Here is a 6,513-nt window from a genome sequence, read left to right on the forward strand (position 1 = left end):
ATGACTTTGTGGAAGGGTGGCATATTTTAAATCTAATTTAAAAAACAACCAAAAATCCTATCTATTTTCAGAAGCGCAAAGTGTAGAGATCCATGCCATGTTGATACAGCTAATGACGAGTTAATGCTACCCCCAAACCTTCATTAGCTTAATGATGGATTAATGAAGGGATTCCTTTATTAAGGGTTTCATGCAACTGAAGATAATCAATGATTAACTAATCATAGTTTAATTAACGATTAAAGCTTTATTAAAGTTTGATACAACCGGGTCCAGATTTCAAAGTGAGCACCGCTAATTAACACTGATTGAGTTTGCTTGGTTCGTTATTCACACCGTTAATTAATGTTAACTCAGATGTCTGGGGACTGCTAATCAGTTCGCTATACACTGATTTCAAAGTGAGCACCACTAATTGGCAGTGACACCGATTGAGTTCGCTCAGTTCGTTATTCACACCGTTAATTAGTGTTAACTGGGACTCCCGGGATTGCTAATCAGTTCGCCATAGCCATTAAGTTCGTTATAGAGAATTCGTTATTCACGACTTTTTTATATGATAATATAAGGTTTATTCGGGACATCTAAAACAGTTCGCTATAGCCGTCAGTTCGTTATATCCGTGTTCGTTATAAAAGTATTCTACTGTATATGTATATATTTACAATCGATTCTCAAAACAACGTAAACATATGATGAATATATCCAACCCCATCCCCTCTGGATCCGCCCCTGCTACAGCTCATCCCCTGATATTCCCACAAATAATGCTATGCAATATTCCAGGCAACACAAGATATAGACCAAAACGCCTGAGTAATGACAGAAACATAACAATTTCAATATGGCTGCCAAGCTAGCCATTTTGTAAATATACTCTTAGAAAAAAAGAAACTTGACATAGACTGAATTTGAATTTTAGGAAAATATTTGACATAAAACAATTCATGCTGAATCCAAGCATGTGGGGGAATGGTTGCCGACGACAAAACGTTTGACAAAAAGAAACGTTTAACAAAAACGTGACGTTACACTCACGTCTGTAGTGAATCGCTAAAACGCACCCAGCATGAAATGCACGAGCATCATGAAATTGTGTATCACCCTGAGCTGAAGTCTATGACTGTAGGCTTTAAAACCACGTCACTGGTACTCCACATGCATTGCTTTAAGCCACTATAGACAAGAAACGAAAGACTGGCAGAAGCTCAACGACACAACGCCATCGGCCGTTTACAAGGACTGACATCGCAGCATGATGTGGCAAGGCAACTACAGCGTGTCCAGACAGACCATCTCATGCCTATGGACCCGATACAAGAAATACTGGGAGTGTTAATGACAGACCCAGGTCAGGTCGACCTAGAGATAACACCGCCGCCCTGGATCGCTACATCCGGTTGAGACATTTTCGTTCAAATACCACGGCCGCATCATCTACAACAATCCAAATCCCTGGACTGCTCCGAATCTCCGACCAGACAGTGCGCAATTGGCTGTGGAAAGCCAAACTGTTTGCCAGAAGACCAGTTCAACGTCACGTCGTTCCCTACATCAACGTGATCTTTGGAGCATGACAATACTCGACCTCACGTTGCACGTGTTTGACAGGTCTTCCTCCAGCAAAACAATGTTCAGTTGTTACCTTGGCCTTCTCGATCATCGGATTTGTCCCCCATTGAACATCTATGGGATACTCTTAATCGGCGCTTGGGCCAGCGTCATCCGTCACCTCAGACACTACAAGAACTGCACACAGCAATTAAGCAATTTCTCCTTTCCCTTCATAACATCGGCGGACCGCCTCCGTGGTGTAGTGGTTAGAGCGTCCGCCCGGAGAGCGGAAGGTCGCGGGTTCGATCCCTGACCACGTCATACCAAAAGACGTTAAACTATGGTACTTGTTGGTCCCTGCCTGGCGCTCAGTATTAATGGGTACAAAAAGGACTGGTCTGCTCGGAGTCAGTATAATGTGTCTGAGTGGAGTATTCATGCTTCACTGCGGCATGGTATCTCAGTGGGCTAGCACTATAAAACCAGCTTAAGTCTGGGCTAGTACAAGCAGCCGCACATACACATACACACGCATGCACGTCGTCATATGAGCGAAATATTCTCAAGCACGACGTTAAACCCAATTTCACCTCACCTCACCTCATAACAGCGGCTTTTCATTTATTTTCCTTTTATGTTTCTTATTTCAAATTTCATCTAGGTTAACGCCACATCATTTATATTTTTTGGGGTATGGTGGTTTATCCTCATTAAACCATATTCCTTATTATACTAGCTCCCACCTACCCCGTCGGCGACATTGGCTACAGCCAGAAGCCGACGAAAAGCTTATAATCATCATCATCAGCACGTGTATCCAAACATTCCTCAAGACAGCATTCGGTATCTCCTTTCTTCTATGGGTCACCGCTGCCAAGCTGTTATCGATGCTCATGGTGGTCACACCCGATACTGACATTTTACTCTGACCAAGTGGCTTTAATAGCCCTCTGTGGTTTTACCAAACACTTTCTGGAGGGGGCGGTGGGAGTAGCCTAGTGGTTAAAGCGTTCGCTCGTCACGAACACCCGGGTTTGATTCCCCACATGGATACAACATGTGAAGCCCATTTCTGGTGTTCCCCGTCGTGATGTTGCTAGAATAATGCTAGAAGTAAACTCACTCACTCTTGGGCACATTGGTGTTCTTCGGGTTGGGGTGGAAGCGGGGCACGTGGTATGGAAACTAGATATTGAGTCAGCTACATCGGCGAGAAACAGATATCTCATTCGCTACGAGACTCTATATTTATTTTTTTTGTCACGAAAAAATACCCCCTCAAAACAAACTAATTATAAAAATGTGTTTTGTTTGTATTTAGGTTTTGTTTATTCTTATTGCAGACAGTCATGTTTCTGTGCAACATGATGAAGCACTATTGCTTTGTTTTTTTTGTTTTTTTTAAAAACCCAAACGTGTTCAGTTTGCTGCACACGGCACTCCTTGAACCCGGATCTGTACTGCTAACTGTCCCGGATGTTAATCTGTGCGATATTGAAACTGCACGTATTCAGATGAAAATGAGGACGAATTGCATAATAAAGTATTGTTTTGTCATTGACTAGGGAAGCCCTTCCATTTGCCATCAAATCAATCTTTTCAGTATCAATGCATTATTTTTATTCCAGGGCTGTCAATACAGCTCTTAAAATGCTTGCATTCAAATTAATTTTTGATTAGTGCAGAAACCATGTAATAAACTATTATTCATCCGATTCTACTGGTTTTAGAGAAATTTTATTCGTGGTTACAATAGATTGTTTTTTTCAGCACTAGCGGCCTAATGAATGACACTGACACACATTAGTAGAGGGTACAGCTTGATCTGTAGTACCGAGTTACAGTACAACCAGAAATTATTGAGAATTTAAGATTGTAATTTTTTATTTTTTTTCACTCATTACTCACGTATTAAATGTGAATATTAGCAGAACATAACTCCAGATTCAAGGACAGGTGAACAGTTAGTATTTTGTCAAGTCACCATGGGCAGGCAACAATGCGGCGGGGCATACTACTGATCAAGGAAGTTAGAAAGTCGTGGTCCATGCTGTCCCTATATCGGACCACCTCTTCTTTCATTTCAGCAATATTTGTCAGATTTTTCTTATTGACACTTTCCTTCATAAGTCCCCAAACATTTTCTATTGGATTTAGGTCAGGGCTATAGCTTGGCCAATCTAATAATGTCATATTTTGGGTCCGAAACCAGGCCTGTGAATGCTTTGAACGATGTTTTGGGTCGTTGTCCTGCTGGAAAATCCAAACATCTCCATAGAACACGTGAGCAGATGGAAGTAAATATCTGTGTACCGCTCACTGTTCATATTCCCTTCAAATACACAGAGGGGCGTTGCCCCTAACACAGATAGGCTATCCCACACGTTAACTTTCGGACTGTACTTTGGGCGCTGATACAAAGGTTTTCAGTTTGTTTGGTATAGAATTTCAGTGTATTAGGAAACAGCCACACAGAACTTTTATCTGAGAAAATCACATTGTCCCAGCTAAATCGTAGCCAATGTGTTAAGAATGGGATTTAGAAGTTCGTAGGGCTACGAACGTTTTGAGAATAGCTAGCCTGGTTCGTAGACGGTGACCTACAGCCCTTGAGGACACAAAACCTGTGGGTTCGAATCCCGGTTTACCGAGATTGTACTTGTGGGTTTGTCTGCACCTTACACTCCTGGTGGGTTTCAGCAAAGTTTGTTGTCTAACTCATACAGCAATATTCCAGGTTAATAGCGTCAGTCTATAAATAATCGAGTCTGGACCGGACAATCCAGTGATCAACAGCATGAGTATTTATTTATCTACGCAATTGGGATACGATGACATGTGCCAATGAAGTCAGCGAGCCTGACCCAGTGTGCCAAACTAGTTTCCAAATTTTGCTTGCCATTCGGGCTAGCTATGCTTGAAAGTTACTAGCCCATAAAATAATTCACGAGCCCAAAATTTATTTATGATTTAAAAGTGTATTTAAAAAATATGACTTAACAAGTCAGAGAGAGTGATATATTTCAAAAATGACCCCATGAAAATTCACTAGCCAGTCGGGCCAGTGACTGTGGAGATTTACTGGCCGGATTGGATTTTTACTAGAAATCAAGAGGGCCAGTGGCTATTTCCCACACTGGTCTGACCACCTGATCCGTAAATCACTTCTTACAAGCATGGGCTACTGAATCCTAACTCATCAGCAAAGTGGTACACAGTTAATACCTGAATCACTTTGCATTTTCCTCCCACAGTAAGCTGACACCTGTCAGATATACCAGGAATACTGTTCAAAATGGCATATTCAATCGTTCCATTTCATAGGTTTATTGGCTCATCACGCTGAAGACCCCGGTTCAACACCTCACATGGGTACAATGTGTGAAGCCCATTTCTGGTGTCCCCTGCCTTGATATTACTGGAATATTGCTAAAGACCATACTCACTCACTCACTCTCTCTCACTCACTGGTTTAAACATGATACAATACAAAACAGTAAAAATACTGGTCCAGGGATTTTTATTCCACATTATAAACACATGAATAGCTGTACATGCTTTATATCAAAGCTACTTTTAAAAAATTACTATATATATATGCACAAACTGGTCAGCAAGAAGCGATGTATATAAACCTTACCATTAATACATAATCAATTAAAAATCGACAAAAATCTAATATTATTTCCACCTGCTTATCCACAAGTCTGAGACAATTTAGTTGCACATACGTGTTTGTCATTATACATTAAATCAGTAATCAGTATACATAATCACAAACAGCCAATGAGTAATCATACTCAGATTACCTGTCATTGAGAGATCTGGCCCCGATTTCTCGAAACAAACTTAAGTCTGAGTTTTGACTTAAGTTAGAGTTTTTACTCAAATTTGAGAAAATCGCATTTCCCAGAATGAGCTGAAATCGATATTTAATTGAAACATAATAGATAAGTTAAGTTTGGTAAATAGAATACTGAAGTTGTTTGTGCTTTTTGTATTTTAAAAATGCAGCTGAGTTAAAATTCAGCTGTTTCAAATAGTCAAACTCAGTTTGAAATTTGAGTAAAAACTTAAGTTTGTTTCGAGAAATCGGGGCCTGAACTCCATGAAAGATAATGCTTTGGTTTTGACAAAAGCTTGCTATTAATACCAGATTACATGTAGCGTATATATTCGTTTTCTATAAAACTCTAAAGAATAAGAGAAAATATAAAAGATCTACATCATCCACCAATGAAAGGGAAAGAAGCGCCTTGAGCATGCACTAGTGCGTGGAAATGTGCGCTATATAAATATCCTATAATAAAATAATACTAAAGAAGCAGTATGTTAAGGGCATGAAAACAGTTTCATTGTAGTAATCTTAGAGGGTGGGGACAATTGTGACATGTCGATAGCCACACATGCTGCCTTTTGTTTGAGCAAGACAAACATATTCTACCCTGTCAAGTTGTCATGACTAAAGGGAACAAAATCAACAAAAACAACAGTTACAAGGCTCTGTAGCTCACCTGATTAAAAAGGTTACCAGTTCACAGCACCTCCACAGACATTTTGGCAAAGCGTCTATAATGAGGTAAAGATACATCTTCCAATTTTGCTTGAACCATCTGTAAGAACCTACTTCAGTGCCATTGCTCCCATGTATGTAGATAATGTGAGGAAGTTGGTCACAAGCTACTTTGCAATGGATCTCGGACATGTTTTTCCAGTTTTGCACCTACTTTGATATTCATGGTCCATCACAGCAAGCTCAATGTATTAATGCAAAGAGAAGGGAAAGTAAATGTTAGATCCAACTGGTGCCGTATATTACTATAGATAAGACGAATTTTGATGACAAAAAATAGCAGCCTGTAGAAGGGGGTCGGCTTATCTACAGGTAATACTTTCGTCCAACTTTTTTTTCTGGTGACCAGTAAGGAAATGACATCGTATCGTTTCATGTGAATAAAC

The sequence above is a fragment of the Haliotis rubra genome, unplaced genomic scaffold (genome assembly GCF_003918875.1).
Source record: "Haliotis rubra isolate DU_JTF1 unplaced genomic scaffold, ASM391887v1 Scf147, whole genome shotgun sequence".
NCBI lineage: Eukaryota > Metazoa > Mollusca > Gastropoda > Lepetellida > Haliotidae > Haliotis > Haliotis rubra.